At 45.3% G+C, this 19817-nt stretch overlaps 1 pseudogene; it reads left to right on the top strand.

Annotated features, from left to right (window-relative positions):
• Positions 1-1061: 1061 nt before the first annotated feature.
• Positions 1062-2860, top strand: LOC146810480 (18S ribosomal RNA; annotated as a pseudogene).
• Positions 2861-19817: the final 16957 nt, after the last annotated feature.

Here is a 19817-nt window from a genome sequence, read left to right as displayed (position 1 = left end):
TAGGCATTTAGTTGTTTACCTTTTGGACCCAGACACTCCATTCCTCTTGTAAGTTCACTCGAGCTATCCCATCTCAACTAACCTGCGTGTTAAGGTGCCTGCAGGCCCCGGGTCGGAGGCCCGTCGGAACCCACACCACAGATTAAGGCACAGCGCGACCAGATGGCCGTCCTTCAATCCCGGTCATCTGGTCACGCCGAACCCCTTGTCCATTTGGTCACGAGCAATGCTTTCCAATGGCGTTATCAGATGGCCGGGCCACCCTGGAAGTCCCGATGAGGCCTCATTTGCCTCCCCGATCCCAGCCAAGGCTGCAGGAGGTTGGCCAATTCTGAGGCAGTGGAGGCCAGAGCCAGGCCTGCCCGTCGGGGACTCAGGTACCCGTGTTCCCGCCTGCCTCCCAGCCCTTCCAGATGGGCCTTTCCTCCGAGTCTGTTTTCCCTGGGAGCAAGCAGGGATGTGAAAAGGTATCCCTGTGCAGGGCGGCCTGCAAGGGGATGTCCCGGCCAGTGCTGTGTACTCCGATCGATTGGGCACACTTGGTCTGTTTAAGGATGGATGCTTGGCTAGCCTCGGCTGTTGTTTCAAGCAAAAAGCTTTCACCCTTCCAGGGACCGTCTGACTCGAGGGCCTGCCGCTTGGCGGAGGGCCTTCTCCTATCCAGCAGAGCAAAGGCTGAGCAACCTTGGCAGCTTGCGCCCCCAAATGGTCTGACCAGAGTGGAAGGGATCAGGTGGGGCCCGGTCCCAGGCAGGCCACCTGCCGGTCAGGACCCCGCATGCCAAACTGTCACCCTCCTCCGCCCAGTGCATTTTTTCAGCAGCTCAGAATGACCATTCCACGGGGTGTCACTGAACCCTGTGTCCCACTCAGGCTGCACCTTGGCCCACCTTTCCCTTCTGTGGAGACAGCTGGGCCTGCCGGTGCATGTGTGACCGCAACTGTCCCCTCAGCAAGCCCCCGCCAGGCGGGTGGTCTTCCTCAGCAGGCTCCCGAGGGGTGCAAAGGTTGGTTGAGGGACAGCCTCACGGCTCCCAACAACCCCATCCAGCAGTTGCTGCTACCTGGTTGATCCTGGCAGTAGCATATGCTTCTCTCAAAGATTAAGCCATGCCTGTGTAAGTACACACAGCCGTTACAGTGAAAACTGTGAATGGCTCATTAAATCAGTTATGGTTCCTTTGACCATTCCAACTGTTACTTTGGTAAGTGTGGTAATTCTAGAGCTAATACATGCTCACCAGCGTTGACCTCCCCAGATGCGTGCATTTATCAGACCAAGACCAATCCGGACTCGCCCGGCCGCTTTGGTGACTCTAGATAACCTTGGGCCAATCGCACGTCCCTGTGACGGTGACGATCCATTCGGATTTCTGCCCTTCCAACTTTCGATGGTACTTTCTGTGCCTACCATGGTGACCATCGGTAATGGAGAATCAGGGTTTGATTCCGGAAAAGGAGCCTGAGGAACGGCTACCACATCCAGGGAAGGCAGCAGGCATGCAAATTACCCACTCCAGACTTGGGGAGGTAGTGATGAAAAAAGAAATGCAGGACCCTTTCGAGGCCCTGTAATTGAAATGAGTACGCGTAAAATCCTTTAACGAGGATACATTGGAGGTCAAGTCTGGTGCCAGCAGCCATGGCAATTCCAGCTTCAATAGCGTATATTTAAAGTTGCTGCAGTTAAAAAGCTTGTAGTTCGATCTTGGGACAGTGCTGGCGGTCTGCCGTGAGGCGAGCTGCTGCCTGTCCCAGCCCCTGCCTCTCGCGCCCCCTTGATGCTCTTGACTGAGTGTCCTGGAGGTCCAAAGCGTTCAATGTGAAAAAATTACAGTGTTCAAAGCAGGCCAGTCATTTGAATACTTCAGCTAAGAATAATGGAATATGACCCCGATTCTATACTTTTGGATTTCAGAACTGGTGCCATGATTAAGAGGGACGTCCGGTGGCATTCGTATTTTGCCGCTAGAGGTGAATTTCTTGGACCAGCACAAGATGAACCAAAGCAAAAGCATTGGCCAAGAATGTTTTAATTGATCAAGAACGAAAGTCAGAGGTTCAAAGACGATCACATACCGACGTAGCTCCAACCATAAATGATGCCGACTAGCGAACTGCCGGCGTTATTCCCGTGACACGCTGAGCAGCTTCCGGGAAACCAAAGTCTTTGGGATCCAGGGGTAGTATGGTTGCAAAGCTGAAACTTAAAGGAATTGACGGAAGGGCACCACCAGGAGTGGCTCATCACAGGTAATCTCACCAGGCTCAGACATGGAAAGGTTTGACAAATTGACAGCTCTCTCTCGAATCTGTGGGTGGTGGTGCGTGGCCGTTCTTAGTTGGTGGAGCGATTTGTCTGGTTAATTCCGATAACGAACGAGACTCCTCTATGCTAACTAGCTACTGACCCTCAGCGGTCGGTGTCCAACTTCTTAGAGGGAAAAGTGGCGTTCAGTCACATGAGATCGAGCAATAACAGTTCTTGGATACCCTTAAATGCCCGGGGCTGCATGCGCGCTACACTGTACAGATCAGCGTGTGTCTAACCTTTGCCATCAGGTGCGGGTAACCTGCTGAACCTCGTTTGTGATGGGGATTGGGGATTGCAATTATTTCCCATGAATGAAGAATTTTGAGTAAGTGCTGGTTATAAGCTCACCTTGATTAAGTCACTGCCCCTTTTACACACTGCTCGTCGCTACTACCGATTGGATGGTTTAGTGAGGTTCTCGGATCAGCCCCACTGGGGTTGGCAACGACCCTGGCAGCGCGCCGAGAAGATGATCAAACTTGACTATCTAGAGGAAGTAAAAGTCGTAACAAGGTTTCCGTAGGTGAACCTGTGGAAGGATCATTAACGGCGGAGTAGCCAAAGTGATGGATGGCGCCAGCCAGAAACCCTAGGCCGCCTCCCTGATGGAACACGCACACAGTAGACACAGTGCCTCGCCCCGTCCCTCACACACCCTGGCTGAGGTGCAGTCTGCGGCAGCTGGGGCGCTTGGGTGAGGACCAGGTACTGCGCAGGCTCCTCGAGCGGGGAGGATCCGACTCACAAACACGCAAGGGATGGGGCGGACCCTCGCCACTGTCCCTCTGGGAGAGGTACAGCAATAGACCCTCCCAGGGCAGAGCCCATGCCCACCTAGCACAACCCAGCTGTGGGGAAACCGAATGGCAGTGGCTGGGACCACCCCTGAAGGCCCGCCTCCCTGTGCCCTCCTGCGCCAGATGCCCGGCCTGACCGGGCTTCAGGCAACAGAGGAGCAGCCCTTTTCGAAGCGACAGGACAGCCTGGAAAAGAAGGAGCCAGGGCCTACGAGGAGACCTGGGCACCTCTTGATGGGAGGCATGTGGGATGGGGAGCCACCCCGTTCTTCCCTTCCAGCGCCTCCAACCAGGGCAGGGAGTGGGCTACCCACCAGCCAGCCGGCATGGTTTGGAGCTGCCACCTAAGCCGGGGACACTTGACGTCGGAGGGGTCGAGCCTGGTGGCGGACAGCTGACATGCAGGTGGGGTGACCCTCCCTCATTGCCAGTTACCCGGTTTGTCCCGGTCCTGTGCGGCCGGGCTGAGGGTATGAAGACTCACGCGGTCCTCCTGGCTCTGGGAACCACCCTCGCCCGTGGCTAGGACGACTTCCGGGCCGAGCGCCTGGTATCACTCTTCGAATAGTGGAGGCCAACTCCCAGAGGGTAAGCCTTTAATGGGGCGCCTTCCCTCTCCCTCTCACCTTCCTCCTGCGGCTCCCGTATCCTGCATCCTTGTAAAGCTGGAGCAGTGTCAAAAATCCATGGGTGTTGCTGTTAAGTCCCACAGAAACACCCACTGCACTCCCCTTTGCCGCAGAAAACTGCATTGCAGAGGGCCATATTTACAAGGCTGTGTTAAGCCACGTAAGGTGACTTAATACGACCTTGTAAATATGGGCTGGCATAGATCGCCACCGGAGCGTCAATAAAGGGTCTCTTCGGTGGTGCTAGGGGCTTTGTAAATATGCCCCTCAGTGTCAAGGAGCAGGGCCATCAAGAGTATCAGTGAACCAGTCCAAGTCAGCAGCTATGTGATGTTAACGAAGCACCCTAAGTTCCGGGGGGCTAGGGACACCAGTGCAGTGAGCGCAGGGACTCGCAACTGGACACCCAGTAGCATGGCAACAAGTGCTTCCTCCCATTTTCTGTCACTCAGGGGCCCCAGCTCAGCCACACCACAGCCGTCCAACCATCGAGCTTTTCACTGCAGTTCCGCAATGAGGTAGTATCACTCAAAGACAGGGGCACTATGCCCCTCAACTCCGTCGGGTGCTGGTGGATGGACAGCGACACTGTGCCTGTCCCCATCCCATATCAGGTCCCCGAGCAGTGTGTTCCCAGCTCTGAACCAAGACTGTAGAATCCACCTGGGAGGTTTGCAAAGTGATAAAGGAGCCGAGGGAGTACTACCATCTTAAACAAGGCGATTCGGGCCATAACGGTCAGATTGCCCTCCCTGATTTCCATTGTTGTATGGTAGATCCACACTCCCAAGTATATAAAGGCAACTGGTTCCCAGCGGAGACCCGCACAAACTACTGCTGGTGGGGCATGCTGGGCGCCCCGCTCTAGCGGGAAACAAAGGAGTTGGACTCATTTGTGTGGAGACTAGACACCCTGCTCAGGTCTCCCCAAAGTTGCAAGCACCAGGGCACACAGGCATACTGCAAATACAGTAACATGTCATCAGCATAAAGCAATATGGAGTGCTCTCCATCGCTCATCCGGAGCCCCCTGCCCTCCGACCGCACTATGGCTGTGAACAGCTCCAAAGCCAATGCAAACAGCAAGGGAGAAAGCGGACAACCTTGCAGCGTTCTCCTATGTACCACAAACGGCCCCGAGATACAACTGTTGGTGCCGACTTCATAGGTGTATGTCATGAGGGCGACAGTGGTATTTTAAGCACCAAAAGAAAAGTTGGTGGCCTGCCATTGATGTATGATAAGTAGATGGGTAGGAGTTTGTGAGATCTGCTGTTTGGTAAACAGTGCCGTGGGCAAAGAGTTAGACACGTTTTGAAACTTTTATTCGGTGAGTGCGTGATAAAATCAAAAGTTCCTTTCTAACCGCATTGTCATGCGAGAGGGTCGTGCATGTCAGCACTGGTTTAGCTGAAACTAAGGAGCACCCTGTGGTTACGATATACACGGACTTGTATAATCAGCCCACAATTGCATGTTAAAGAAAGTGCTTGCGTTAGTTTTTCTTCCGTTTCTAACCACCTATTCATGTGAGAGCATCATACATGAGATCACCGATTTTTAATTTTCATGAGCATTTCTAGTTTAAACGCACATCTATAAAAACGTGTTCTTTTTTTGTTGTAGGTGTGATTATGTTCCCACGAGCACCTTCGGCTTTCTACGCACGCACGGCTTCACCTGCTCACGATATCATGGAGGCACATATTGGTGTGTGGGTTGCACCACGAGCTGTTTAGGTCTCGCCTGACCCAGCGCATGCGCTGGTCTGGCGAGACTTATTGAGAGGGCTCCAAAAAGTGCTACCAGGCCAGCCTAGCGCTACAGTGCATGTGCGCGGGCGCGCGCGCCGCTTTTACCGTGATTACTTTCACTTGCACGGCCGCTTTGATGCTTGATGGCGATCACTTTCACTTTCGCGGCCGCATGGCCGCTTGGCATAGCCAATAGGTCTCGCTTTTGGGACCTTATAAGTATTTAGTTACGCAACTGTTGCATGGCTAAACACTTATAAGGTCCCAAAGGCGAGACCTATTGGCTATGCAAATGCTTGTTGAGGTTCTCTTTTACAACAGATTAAATATATACACCCTTTCACCTCTAGCAGAGTAACTAATAACAGACTGATGCTCAGTGCTTAATTTGTAAAAAAAAGAAGTGCCGGTGCTCAAATGTTCATAAGAGGCCACCACCCCCTTTCTTGGTTCCACCCACATCCTCCATTGGCTCGGCCCACTTTCACCTTTGGCTCCAGTGATACGTACCTCGTAATGTGACCTAGATAAGGACTGATGGAGCAAAATAGGCTAATAATGCTAATAAGTCAAAAACAAGGGAGGCTTTGTGCAGCGCACATCCTGAAATCAAATATTTGCCTATTATCACAACATTTGGTCCTGCATGAAAGCCAGGATTGACCCCAGATTCTCCAGTTTCACACTCAGCAATTCACCAATTATAATTAGATGTGCATTTATTTCTGTTATCAAAGGTTAACACTTTATTCTTAATCCATGGGGGCATACAATTAGTGCACGGGTGACAAGAGGAATCTGCATTTTATTTATTTTTTACAGTTTTATATGGTGCGAACCTGCCATGGATAGACAGAGGAGCACTGCACAACAGCAGACACTTTTCTCCAGGCACATCCAGATATGCTAGAATTCAACGGGTGCTGCTAAATCCAGGTATTTAAACCTGCTTCCCTACGTCTCTCCCTTGCCTTCGCCTCCAGTGCAAGCTCCTAGGGCTTGTTTTTCATCAGACTTTGTCCCTGTACATGACAGAGAAAGGCAGAAAATGGAACGAAAGAGGAAGAGAAAGATAGTAAAGCAGAGGCCAAGAGAGGAAGTAGAAATGAAAAAGAATCTTCAAGAGCGAGAGGATAAAGAGACAGGAAGTCTAAGGGGGGGCAGAAACAGGCATTTAGTGGAATTAAAACAAGGCTGCCTTGGTATTTGTCGAACCCCAACATTCGCAACAGGATCATAAGAAAAACGTTAAGCCCTACAAATTCAGCGTTATTATACCGGTGTTATTCGGAGCAGCCAAGTCACCTCCTACATTACTGCAGTGAAGTCAGGCTCTAACGTGAAAATCCTTTGGAAAGGTTTTGATGTTTGAAAAGCTTTATTAACAATCCATTACAACAAACAATTGATGGACGGAATGTTGACAATGCAGACTGGAGTCAAGCTATCCTGGCTGATGACGGCTGATAGCCAGAAACCGGTCCTAGGATGCTTGATTCCGGTCCAGGGAAGACATGGCTTGGCAGTTCGGGCTGGACTGTTCCCATGAGGCACAGGGTCAAGACTGATTTGCATATGGCCATGTCTGAACTGGGGTGGCGTAGTGGGCAAAAGAACGATGGATTTAACCCAGATCTCCTGACTGGGGGAGAATGTCTGCATTGTCAGCATTCCGTCCATCATTTGTTTGTTTTAACAATCCATAGCATAAAAACATACCAGCAATACATAGAGAAAAATAAAGGTAGAAATATAACAAAAGAAGTGATTGGTATTTGAAAGAGAAGAGTAAAATATTTTTTTTAATTTTATACAAGGGGGAGAGAGGAAGGAGGAAAGGGGGAAGGAGAAGAAGGAGGAAGAGAAGGAGAGGAAAGAAAATACCAATATTATGAGATAAGGAAATAAAACAGAGAGAGGCATGCTAAATTACATAATGTAAATATATACCTATGAGTTGTCAATAAATAAATACATACACTAGTTCAACAGGATACCAAAAAATGAAGAACAGAGATGAATATATTCAAGGGGGCTTAACATTTTCAGAAGTAAGATGTGAGGTATTTTTTAAAACAATTCGATCTAAATAGGTGGTGAGGGGCATCCAAAAGAGATCTACATTAATCGGTGGTTTACAAGAGGAGGCGAAAGCAACATCAAGCCTATGAAAATGGAAAAGGGAATTCCACCAATCTTGTATAGAAAGTTTTGTGAGAGTTTTCCAGTTGAAGGAAATGTGTTGAAATATTTGGGCAAGCATGAGGTCAAAAAGACCATGATTGTGTAAGGGAAGATCTAAAGAGTCAGAAAGGCTACCAGCAAAGAGGAGGGGAATAGAATAGGGAATGGAAATTGTAAACAGACAAGAGATGTATGACCAAACCTTCCCCCAAAAGTCGGAGACTGAAGGACAGAGAAAGAGAAGATGAAGTAGGTCAGCATTAGAAGAGCCACAAGTCCAACAGTTAGAAAAACGTGCCAGAGAAGCGGGGGAGTGATAAAGTCTATGATAAAGGAAAAACATAGATTGGGTAAGGGAGGCAGAACGAGAAATTTTTAATGATCGAGACCAAAGTTTATCCCAAAAGATTATAGACCATGCGCATCCCAAATCCGATTCCCAAGAGAGTTTCAATTTAGATTTAGTGCGATCAGGATTGGGGGCTAAGAAGAATTTATATATAAGAGAGGCTTTGGGTAGGGTAAGGAGTATTTGGAGAAGAGTCTTGAGAGTCAGATGGGGATAAGGGAGGAAGAGAATAATAAATATCAAGAATGATCGCCATAAGAATAGCAAACTTTTGTAAAAAAGTGCGAGGGCAATGGAATAATGATTGAAATTGGGGAAAGGAACAAGGAGAAACCCCATCAAAATATAATACCTTTTAATCTCCACACTTTCCAAAAAATAGGTCTATTATTAAGAAGGATATGTGAATTATGCCAAATAGGGGAATCTAAGAAAGATGCACGGGAAATAGTAGTAGGGTGGACCAAAGGTTTCAGGAGGGAGCAGGTGTGCTTAAATAAGGTAGGAGAAGTGTGAGAGGTTTTAGCAGAACAACATATTATTTCCATGAAAGAAAATGGTAATACTAAAATTTGTTCAATGGAAAGCCAAAGGGGAGAAAAGGGGGAGGGATTTGACAAGAGCAATTCAACAGGAAATCCATCTGGGCCAGGAGTTTTCCCTTTAGTGAGAGCATTTAAAGCATTGGAAAGTTCACCAAGGGAGAGATCTTTATCAAGGTCATGGAGATTAAGATGGGAAGTAGAAGGAGTAGAAAGTTGATCAAGATAAGCCTGAATGAGAGAGGAGGAAGGGGGAGATTCTGGTGTGTATAGATTTTGATAAAAAAAGTTTAAATTCATCGAGTATTTCTTGATCTTTATAAAGAAGGGAGTTATTGAAGGAATAAATGGAGTCTAAAAGAGTGCGTTCTTTACGCATTTTAGGGTAATTTGCTAAAAGTTTACCTGCTTTATTACGACCACCATAGTAACGGGTGCTACTACGAAGGAGCACTGAAGACGCGTTGTCAGTAGTGGTTTTGTTGAAAGCAAATTTATCTCGTATCAATTCAGGCGAGATAGAATGTTTTGAAGAACTATAAAATTCATGTTCCAGAAATTTAATATGAGCTAAGGTAGATTCCCGTTGCTGAAGAAAACTTTTCTTTTTCTTTGAAACAAAATCAATGATGTAACCTCTTGCCGTGGATTTATAAGAGTCCCAGATGACATGGGGGGAAGAGCTGGAGTCACAATTAAGTTCAAAGAATTTGTTAGCAAAAGAGCGAAAGGAGGAGGAAAAAAGAGGATCGAGAAGGAGAGAGTTATTAAAACGCTAGCGAGAGGATTTTGGATGTGGAAGTAAATCAAAGTCTGATACAACTGGAGCGTGGTCAGAGATAACCATGGGTTCAATAGAGGAAGACAATAGGTTTTGAGACAAAGACTGAGAGAGAAAGATATAATCTAAACGGGAAAAAGAGGCATGAGGAGGAGAGAAATAAGACTAGTCAAGAGTATCAGGATGAGAGAGCCTCCAAGAGTCAATGAGGTGTGTTTGAGAGATAGTATCAAGGAATTGTCTGTGGGTCTTATGTGGAATAAAACGGACTGTAGACTTGCGGTCAAGAAATGGATCTACAATTTGGTTGTAATCACCACCTAAAATAAATAAATCATCACGAAATTGAGTAAATTTTTGCATAATCAATGGCCAAAAATATCAATCAGGTTGTGTAGGACCATAAATATTAAAAACAGTTAAAGGAACAGAATTAATTACAATTTGGCTAATATCCATCTACCTTCCGTATCATTTTCCTGCGATAAAACTTTACATCTCAATTTCTTATGACATAGAATGACAACACCATTTTTTTTATTAGTAGACGGAGAGAATAAAACCGTACCCACCCAGCCTCGCTTTAACTTAAGTGATTCAGTATCTGTGAGATGGGTTTCCCGTTAAAAAAACAATATCAGGGTTACACGAGGCCAGGTGGGAAAGGATTCTCTGTCTTTTAATAGGATTAATAAAACCCTTTACGTTCCAGGAGACAACTCTGAAAGTAAAAACATTAAAAATTTAAAAGAAACAGAAACTACAATGATAGAGAGATAAAAGAGAATGTCAATGAATGAAGAGAAAAATGGGTAAGAAAGGGGGCGAAGAAAAGAGGGGAAAAGGATAGATTGAAGGGAAAGGAAAGATACAAGGAGAGTCAGTACATATCCAAAGGACGACTGGAGAAACGTACCTGAGGGGAACAGAAACAAAATGAGTATGGGGCAGTGGCGACGAACAGTAGACGAGACGCCTGAACCAGGAAGTCCGGCCACACCAGGACAACAAATAGGGAAATGTAAACGAACCAAGTACTTTAAAGATGACAGACGGAACCTGTATATAAAAATAAGAGGGGATTAAGGAAAAGGTCAAAAATGTATGAGGAGTAAATAGCCGATACATGTCAAGGACAAACAAAGGAGTAAGCATGAACTATGAAGGAGACATATGAAAAGACAATGAGGCGTAAGAAAAAACAGGTAGTGAGAGATAATAATAGCGAGAGGAATAGGAGGGCAGATATATGACATGAGATGAACATAAGAAAACAGAGATGAACAACAGTTTTTGCAAAGTGAGAACATACAAATAAGTGACTACAATGACATATAAACCTGCAAAAGAGAATCATGCATTAACAGCATCTCAACAATGAGAATAGGGGAAAGCTAAAGTTAACAAGTTAGGATATAGCGAATCAACCCGTAGGAGGAGCAGCAGTATCCATGTTACATGGAGCATGCGATTGGATAAACTTCTTAAGATCTGCAGGGTCATCAAAGGACCGGGTTTGATTTTGGAAGGTGACTTTGAAGATGCAGGGGTGGAGGAGACCATATCGAGCTCCCATTGAACGAAGAGGTGGGCGAAGATTAAGAAACTCTTTTCGCCTAGCTGTTGTAGAGACATCTTGAGAGAGGTAAACTCACTGACCTAGCCAAGAAATTTGACGTTTGACTCTGGCCGCAGAGACAACAGAAAGCAAGTCAGTAAATTTGAGGAAAAGAATGATAACTCCTCGGGGTCTGGCCGAAGGTGAAGAGAGTGAAGGACGTGGACCAAGTCTATGAGCTCTTTGGATATTCAGTGTTGTTGAAGGAGGCATATCCAGGAGTTTAGGTAAAAAAGAAGAGAAAAAGGTGACTGGGTCCTCTCCTTCCAAAGATTCCGGCAAACCGTAAATGCGAAGGTTGTTCCTCCTATTGTGGTTTTCCAAATCCTCAGTGTGTTGTTGAAGTTTACGAACCTCCGTCTCTAGTAAAGAAAGTCTGTGGGAGTCATTTTGAACAGTGGAGAGTTGTTGTTCCATAGCAGAGACTATTCTCCATCGAAGACCATTTATCCTCTAGGAACTGCATTTTATTATTTGTTTCTTCCACAAAAGGGCGCAAAGCGCGGATTTCCTCCAATAACAGTTCCATGGATATGGCAGATGGTGTCTGGGCAAGTGACGGAGGATCCTGCTTCAGACGTTTAGGAGTGGAAGTGTAGGTGGAGAGGTTTTCTGTGGTGTCGACTGAACTGACTGACCACGGGAAGGAGGTGCCCCAGCCATGCCTGTAGAAGAGGAGGGAATAGTCGATAGAGCAGGTAAAGAAGGTGCAGGTAACGCCGTGGGAGGGGCTTTGGGGGTAAAAACAAACTGTGGTTTGCGTATCCTGCCCATAAACAATGTAGTACCACAAGACTTGCTGAATTAACTAAAAAAAGTCACACAAGAAGAGACTATTCCGATAAATATTAGGAGATGACACCAATCAAAAAAAATAAAAGGGAGGCTCTGAACCTACATTGGCAATGAAAAAAGAAGAAAGCAGGCGAAAAAGAGGAGGTTCATAACTGGCATACGTGGCAACCAGTCAGGAGGACTATATTGAGGAACATTCCAGAGGAAAAAACGTTATTATACGTTACGAGGAGCAGTCAATATCTAAAAAAGGGCCACTTTGTGGAGAGAGCACCAAATAAGTGGTGTATGCAGCTGTTATATGCCAAAATGAGCAGAACTGGCAAGGTAAATGAAGTGAGCACACCAGCAATGAAGAAGAAGTGCTTAGAGGACAAAGACAGTAGACTTCAGTGCGAAAATCCCACTGTGGATAAGCATGCTGCCATTAGTTTTAAGTCCTAGTCTCTGTAAGCAACATAATCCGCTTGGAATCAATTCAGGGACATCCAAAAACGAGATCGCGGCATTCAAAATGGCGGCCGCACTTCTGAGGAGAAAGCGCGAGTAGCGGAGATAGCGGGAAGCGGCATGCGCTTTGAACAATAAAAGGCTTCATATGACTTACGCCATGCTCCGGTTGCAGGAAAGACGAAAGCCGCTTAGTAAAAGTGCAGAATAACGCACTTGCGGACCGCTGAATGTCCCGGTGCTGCGGAGCCCCATTTTAACCGGCGCCGAGACCACACCCCCGGAAAGGTTTTAAGATAGCACAAACCGCACGCCTCACCATCCCAGCCTGGGCATTGCAACTTTTAAAACTGTCCAGAGATACACACATTTGCATATAATCATTCAAAATTGGACTCATTTACATAATGAATGGCTGTCCTCTAAGCCTGGCAGGGTCCAACCATGAGCAGCCCTGCTTTAGACCCTGTGAAGCAGGCATGCTCAGGAATTCTTAGTGACATGTGCACCTGTCCCTGTGCCTTAACCTTGTGCACGGAGAGCCCCACAGTGGTCGAGGGGGGGTGTATGTTCCTGCACTCGGGTTGGAGGCTAGGCTGGGCATGAGGTGTTGTCTTAGTGACACTCCCTCTGCGCACAGTGCTCTCTCTCCGAAGCTCTGACGCCTCCCTGTGCCCCAGACGGTGCCCACCATCCCTGACCAGCTGGATAGGAGGGAGACCCCGAGGAAGGCCCATGTGAATGTATGGTAAGGGATAGAACAGAGCAGGCCCTAGAGGAAGGTCCACACGGGTATACTAAACGAGGGAGACCCTTAAGGGGCATCGAATACGAGTTCGATAAGGAATACACACTGAGCAAGAGGAAAACCTCCCAAGAGGGGCCAAGTGGAGGGTATGTGAGTGAGGTCTCTGAGGAAAGGCTCGGATGAATAATGAAGGGCTCTGGTGGTGGGCAGTGGGTGTGATTAAAGGGTAAAGGGGCGCTGCAGAGGAGAGGAGAGTCAAGAGTAAGTCTCAAATAGAGGTGCAGTAAGAGAGGGAGAGAGCCCTTGGAGGAAAGAAACCATTGCTCTGTCCCTACACTCGCACCCACAATATATCCCTCATCGGCATGGACAAACAGCCACTGGGGGCACTAATCTCCCCATCAAAAGCCCCCACACAGACGTCTGTCACTACTGTGTCACATGGTGTGTAGCCAGGGACCTTGGTACTGGGGTCTGTGGTACCTTATGGCCTCTGACTCGGTTCAGGTGACCGGCGTCACCACGCGCAAGAAAAAGCAGCATTGGGTTTTTTATTACTTACTGCGATCGGCTACTGCTGGTGGCACTGCCAGCCTTAATTAAGAGGCCTGCTGTGCAGCTGCTTCAAATCGCCCGCCTCGACGTTGTGCTAACGTGCTACTCGTCCATTGCAGTGTGTGTGTGTGGGGGCGTGGTCCACCGTACGTGGAAGGAAAAAGCTTACGCACGGCACATGCTGCCTACCTAAGCCCTCCACCCTCAACCAAATGCAGCCCAATTAGTGGCCCACCCACTGGCAAACACTAAAACGGAAAGCAAATTGATTTACATAATTGATACAGATGTATTATCGGGCTCGCTGCACTCTCTCAGCTAGCAAACAACAGGGTTATACCCAATTGACCCTATATATACCTGGGTATGGAACGTAATCATATATAATCAACAAAAGTGGTATAAAGGAATAAATATACACATTATTTTTAGATAGAGCACATTTAATTACTCTGTCTCTACTTATTAATCTAGATAGATTTTATCAGAACATTTTTACATTCTACATAGCAAATGGCATATAATCAGGAAGGAGACAACAATACACATATACTCATCAATTGTACATATACTAAAGCCTAACATACAAAAAGAAAGAGAACCAACTTGTACGTACACACTAACCCCTAAATAATCACAAATAATTTCCGCTAGTGTCCTCCTAATAGTTCTTCCCTGTGAGCTAATTGCTACATGCCCTGTTTGCTCCTCCTGTATCTGTCCCGTTTAGATTTGTTGAGTTCCACCATATCCTGTTTATTAAGTATCGTCCTAATGACCAGACTCGCCTGCTTTAAAAACAAGAAGGCTTGCAAACAGCACTGTCAGAAAATCCATTTAACCAGTGCAAATAAGTCTACTGGATCCAGTTACTGTCATGTGTTTTGGAGTGAATGTAAACCCTTCCCTCATCTATCCCTCCACTATCCTTTTTCAATCCAAATACCAAACTCACATGTCCACCGCTCAAATTAATTTCATATCTCCCTATACTAATTCACCTCTATTCCTCTTTGTGTTCCGGAGTAGCGTGCTACTCGCTGAAAAGCGCTCCGACGCCTTTTCAGGGGTAGTAAGCACTATATAAATATAATTACAATACAATACAATAAATCTGTTAAACCACAGAAGTAGCTATTGATTTCTTGAAGGACATTTTTTATAGGTAAGGTAAATCAGAAGAAATAATATCCCATAATGGTGTGCAGTTTGCATGAGAGAAGATGCAAAATTTCCTGAGAAGTTTTGGATTCAAACATTCGCTTGCTGCTCTCTGGGTGAACACTCTTCAGACTTTTTTTGTCACACAGGATTACTTCTAATGCAGTAATAAGGAAAACTTCATACAAATTGTTGACTGGATGGAAACCAGCTATCATGTTAATTCTTTGGTGGTTATGCAATAGACAGAAAAAGGAGATGCTAGAAAAGTATGTTTTTTTAGCCCTCATATCACCATCAGTGTATGCCATGCACTAAGTTCTCCTTGAAAATACATTTTCACAAGTACCAAATCCCACCTCTATTTAGTAAGAAAGTATGAAGATAAAATGAGGAATTACATGATTCATAACAGTGGTACTGACGTGGCTATGAGGTCAAAGGCTGAGGTCAGTCAATACACCCAATCGAGAAGACTGGTCCGGTCTGGTTGATAAAGGCTTCCAATATTGGTTGAATCTGCTGAAGGTGATTGAAGTTTTCAAGTCGGCTCTCACACTGGAGTGGGTACAGCTTGAACGCTATAAGGTTATAAGGTTTTCTTTGTGTCAGAATAAGTGTGTTGTAGAGGAAGGGAGAGTAATTAATGGAAAGAATGTGATTTTTTTATGTGGAGAAAGATGGGGCTCCTGGAGTTGGACCTGGTGGTGTTGGAGTTGGTGGTAGTACTTTGAGGCGCGGGAATAGAGACAGTACTGAATCTTGTACTTTAAGCTTGGAATATCTAATTTTCCAGATTCTGAATTTAGGCTCAGACATATTTCCCGGGAAAACACAATTCTCAAGATGTTTCACGGTTTTCTTTTAGAATATTGCATTTTGGTTTGTGATGAGTGGTGGTTGTGGTATGCATGTGTCCATGTGTGGATTGAGATGTGTGGCGAGTGTTTGCATTGAAGTGCTGGAGGCGTGAGTGTAATGTAGTGCTGGACTGCATGAGGTGACCAAGAGCGACAATGTGTTGGGCTTAGAGTGACAGTTACGGGTGATGTGACCCCACTAAGTGCAGTTAAAACACTGGGGTCCTTGTGCTATGTCTTTTCCCTGAGGTTTTAAGGATGTTCGAGGTTCTGAGAGGAGTCCGAGTGGAGTTCTTGGACTGGGGTTTGTTCAAAGGGTATTAGGAAGGTTAGCCATTCTGGGTTGAATGGCCTTGAACTCGGGCGACCTGTGAAAGGCACACGTTAAGTCTATTGCACTTGTAACAGTTACATTGGAATGTTTATTTAAATGTTTTATAGAGCGCAAACTTGACCCATGAGGGTAACAGAGCGCTTTACAAGGTTTACAGAAGAGAACAAACAAAAAGACTTATATGTACAGGAGTATACAAAACGATTGGAGAGGGGCAGTGGGTCCCGGAAGGGCATCTAGGAACTGTTCTAACAATGTTTTCTCCATTATAGCACCCACGGTGGCTTCCTGTGGCCTGATTCAGAACAAACGGAGGAGAACTCTACCCTATTGATCAAAAAGGTACACAGTATCAAAGAATATCTTAAGATGCCAGCTAGAGACACACAAGGAAAAAAGAACAAAAAAACAACAAGTAATTGTATACAAACATTTATTTCATTACTTTAAATGAATGTTGTGAATAAATATGATATATTAATGGCTAATTAATAAAACAAATTCAGGAAGACGAAACAAATACAAAATTGCAAATTTCAAAAAACACACAGGTTCCCACTGGAAGGAAGCAAAATTCTACTCATATACACATTCATTCACACCCAATCACACACATTCGTCAAGGTATATATAACTGTGCTCTTAATGCAAAAACTGAATGAGTGGTTAACACCAAGAACCCAGCCCTCAAGAAGGTCTTCACAGAGGTACTCAAGAACACAAATGAGTATGGAAATTATAGATGGAATATGAATTTCAGAGGAAGACGATATGTCTGAATATTAAGTCCAAGCTCAACAATCAAGGGGGCGGGGCTCTAGGGAAAAACGCCGACGCGCGTTTCGGTGAAACAACTCCGAGGAGCGGAGAACCACCTTCTTCAGGGCGAGAAACAGAACCACACAAATCAAGAACGGGACCTGAGTTGATAGAAGAAACAAAAATCCAGAAGGTGACCTTTACAAGATTTAGGATGAATTGGGATGATATCAGCGATTTGCAGGCAGGAAGAAATACAAATCCAGGAAGGCCCAGGGATAATAACCACGCCAGATAGTCTACTTGACAGGAGTTTCAGAAAATCGATGCAGACAAGAAGTGCTGCAGCGAAGAGACCTATATTCAAAACACACAAATGAGCATCTTTATATTCCGTGCGGGAGAAGACAGAAATACTACACGGAGTAGACCAGATTCCACGATGGATGCGTGAAGCTGGTAACAAGCAGCCGAAAGTCGATGATAAACTCAGTCATTCGGCGGGCGTCACACACGGATAGAGCGACTCGTTAGTGACTGCATTGTTCCGGACGCCGTTTCAGAGACGTTGCTCTATCCGTGTGTGACGCCCGCCGAATGACTGAGTTTATCATCGACTTTCGGCTGCTTGTTACCAGCTTCACGCATCCATCGTGGAATCTGGTCTACTCCGTGTAGTATTTCTGTCTTCTCCCGCACGGAATATAAAGATGCTCATTTGTGTGTTTTGAATATAGGTCTCTTCGCTGCAGCACTTCTTGTCTGCATCGATTTTCTGAAACTCCTGTCAAGTAGACTATCTGGCGTTGTTATTATCCCTGGGCCTTCCTGGATTTGTATTTCTTCCTGCCTGCAAATCGCTGATATCATCCCAATTCATCCTAAATCTTGTAAAGGTCACCTTCTGGATTTTTGTTTCTTCTATCAACTCAGGTCCCGTTCTTGATTTGTGTGGTTCTGTTTCTCGCCCTGAAGAAGGTGGTTCTCCGCTCCTCGGAGTTGTTTCACCGAAACGCGCGTCAGCGTTTTTCCCTAGAGCCCCGCCCCCTTGATTGTTGAGCTTGGACTTAATATTCAGACATATCGTCTTCCTCTGAAATTCATATTCCATCTATAATTTCCATACTCATTTGTGTTCTTGAGTACCTCTGTGAAGACCTTCTTGAGGGCTGGGTTCTTGGTGTTAACCACTCATTCAGTTTTTGCATTAAGAGCACAGTTATATATACCTTGACGAATGTGTGTGATTGGGTGTGAATGAATGTGTATATGAGTAGAATTTTGCTTCCTTCCAGTGGGAACCTGTGTGTTTTTTGAAATTTGCAATTTTGTATTTGTTTCGTCTTCCTGAATTTGTTTTATTAATTAGCCATTAATATATCATATTTATTCACAACATTCATTTAAAGTAATGAAATAAATGTTTGTATACAATTACTTGTTGTTTTTTTGTTCTTTTTTCCTTGTGTGTCTCTAGCTGGCATCTTAAGATATTCTTTGATACTGTGTACCTTTTTGATCAATAGGGTAGAGTTCTCCTCCGTTTGTTCTGAATTAGTCTCCCCATCGTCTCTACCTCTATTTTTGCTTCTTTGGGGGCCCCTTTCTGTTGATTGGCTTGATTTCCTGTGGCCTGAGCCAACAATTCCCTAAATCTTGGATCCAATAAAATAGGGCTCTAGGGTTATCGTGGGGGTTCCATTTCTCTTTACGGAACTTTGTTCGATAGTATTCTGTATATAATCCCAGTCTCTCAAGGATTGCTTTCTTTACTTCCGGATATGGCACAGTTCCCGAAGGGTTCGCAGCCTGATAGGCTGTTTGTAACTCCCCTGACAGTAAGGGGGCCAAAGATTGACTCCATTGTTCTGGGGGCCGTTTGACTGGTGTGAAATTTGTAAAAAAAAAGAAATCAGGGTTGTCCCCGTGTTGAAACGTTTGTAACACAAAGCTGAGAACATTAGGGTGGTCTCTGGTACTTGCTATAGTGTCCGCCAGATGTTGTAAAGCAGTATCCTGTACCTGTTGGCTGTTGGGGTAATTATGCTGGCCTGAGTCTTAAGAGCGATGTGTAGTTCTATTCTCTCCTGTAGTGTGGCTTGGGCCTGTTGTTCAACTTCTAACAGCAAGTGGCGTTATCCCTCCACCAACTGCGTAATTATGTCTTTCATGGTGATTTGTGGGCTGTCCTCCATCTCCTGTGGTGTTTCTCTGAATCCCACTTCTGACAACACTGTAACAGGACGATGTAAGATAGCTTGCTGGGTTATTGCACCAACTGCACAAGTGTGTCTTCTGTGTCCTTAAGGTTAGTTATATTTTATGATCTATATTTGATACAGTAAGGGTGTAGCTCCAAAAAGGTGCTTCACAGACAATATTTATCTCTCAGCAGGAGCATGCAAACTTGATGGCCTGTGCCTAGAATAGTAGTGTGTGTACGTTGGCTCCAGTTGAAATCATGGTACAAAAAATGAGGAGGAGCTAATGGATAGTAACATTGTATTAGAACATTACTAGACAGCACAAGGCACAGATTTAGCCTGACATGTATTTTTAACATCACACATATATACATGATAAAATATAGTAAAATACAGGGATTTACCTTCAAATACACAATGTTTGGTCATATGAAGAAACATGAATTAAAACCCGGGACTGCATATTCGATGGTCTTAATAACTGCCTCTGAATATGGTAATAAATAAATGCAGTTTTTCAAATTGGGAGGTAGGAATAGAGGTGTGTAAATTTGCAAAATATTGAACCTTGCAATTTTGTGATTATCTTTTTTTTTTAGGTTTGCTAGTTTTGCAACCTGCAACATTGGCAACGTTTTTTAACCAATTGGCTGCTAGGCTTTTCCCCGTTGATGCGAAGTCCCTTTTTTGGATGTCTGGGGTAGCTCACGCTTAGACCTTCATAACTTTTTTCCACAAAAAGTATACACACCAAATTTACATTCTTTTCAACATACTGGGGATTTAAACATGCCCAGAGTTTGTAGATTCCATTGGAGAGCACCAAGAAAATAACCACAATATAGCTACATTTAGGGTTTCCTGGGAAAAATAGGAAAAACGTGCTGTGGTCAAGAAGACATTTGTTTCCTTCTAAAAATGGCATCAACAAAGGGTTTGATGTGCTAGGATGAGCATCTTCCCAGCTTTAAGGAGCAAGCAGA

This window comes from Triturus cristatus, chromosome 7, assembly GCF_964204655.1.
Source record: "Triturus cristatus chromosome 7, aTriCri1.1, whole genome shotgun sequence".
NCBI classification, from domain to species: Eukaryota; Metazoa; Chordata; class Amphibia; order Caudata; family Salamandridae; genus Triturus; species Triturus cristatus.
The sequence above is the reverse complement of the archived record's forward strand: the minus strand, read 5'-3'. Positions and strand labels throughout refer to the sequence as shown.